General features: G+C 25.0%; 1 long non-coding RNA gene across 1 annotated transcript; it reads right to left on the reverse strand.

Moving 5' to 3' along the window:
• Nucleotides 1-238: 238 nt before the first annotated feature.
• LOC112708468 (uncharacterized) lies at nt 239-801 on the reverse strand. The gene is made up of 2 exons (XR_003156344.2): nt 524-801; nt 239-428 (listed from the first exon to the last, which is right to left on the reverse strand). It is a non-coding gene; the product is annotated as an uncharacterized lncRNA (long non-coding RNA).
• Nucleotides 802-1,012: the final 211 nt, after the last annotated feature.

Genomic DNA, 1,012 nt, shown 5'->3' on the forward strand with positions numbered 1-1,012 from the left:
AATTATTATAATAATTAATAAATATTAATTAAATAAAATAAGTTTTGATTATTTTTTTTGTTTTCTTATTAATATTACCATTCATTACTTTAAGGAGTTCATTCATCATTTTTATTACTGTGACTGAAGTTAAATTAAAATCGATCAAAATTGTTTGAAGAAAAAAGAAAAAGAAAAAACAGACTCCTTAATTAACTTGCTACACATATCAACACAATTTTGAATATAAAGGAGCATATTTCATAGATAATATCCATTTCCTTTTATTTATAACATATATAATATAATAAATTCATCTGAAGATCAGCATAGCATGCTTTAATGGGGCAATTCCTCAGCCATTTTAGTCTCCGAATTGTGACAATTTATTCTACAACGACAATGTTTCACACACTTTATAAACCAAACGCAGCATTCAATACCATTTCCTGTAAAATATCAAAACAAAAATTTATTATTTTCATCACCTTATATTAGTTAGAATAATAAAATAAAAAAACAGGATAATATGCTAAGAACTCACCTTCAATATTTTTAGTACTATTATTATGGACGGCAACCTTAGTAGTTAGTGCAGGCCTAGGAAGCTTCACAATTGTAGTATCTGCATTTGTCGAAGTAGCTAAGAATGTTATGCTTATGAAGAGGTATGAGAAGATAACACACACTAGAATTTCCTTTCTAACCATCTTTTCGATCCAATACAATTTTTCTTCTGTTGGCTAATTAACCTTTGTTGGTATTTATAATACTACCCGGTTCCATTATTTTAAACTTAGTTTGATTAGACTTTTTAATGAAGTGTTTGTGCTTGTAATTGATAAATAAAAAGATTGTGTTTATATTTGTAACTTTTAAAAATTATAAATATTTTTAAAAGTATCTAAAGAAAAAATTTTAAAATTTGTTTATACTTATTAAAATTACGATTTTGTTAGGTAGACAATGATTTTTTTAAATAATGTGAACAATGAGTTCTAGAATTGACCCAATAAAGTAAAAAAACATTCCT

This window comes from Arachis hypogaea, chromosome 8 (genome assembly GCF_003086295.3).
Source record: "Arachis hypogaea cultivar Tifrunner chromosome 8, arahy.Tifrunner.gnm2.J5K5, whole genome shotgun sequence".
Classification (NCBI taxonomy): Eukaryota; Viridiplantae; Streptophyta; class Magnoliopsida; order Fabales; family Fabaceae; genus Arachis; species Arachis hypogaea.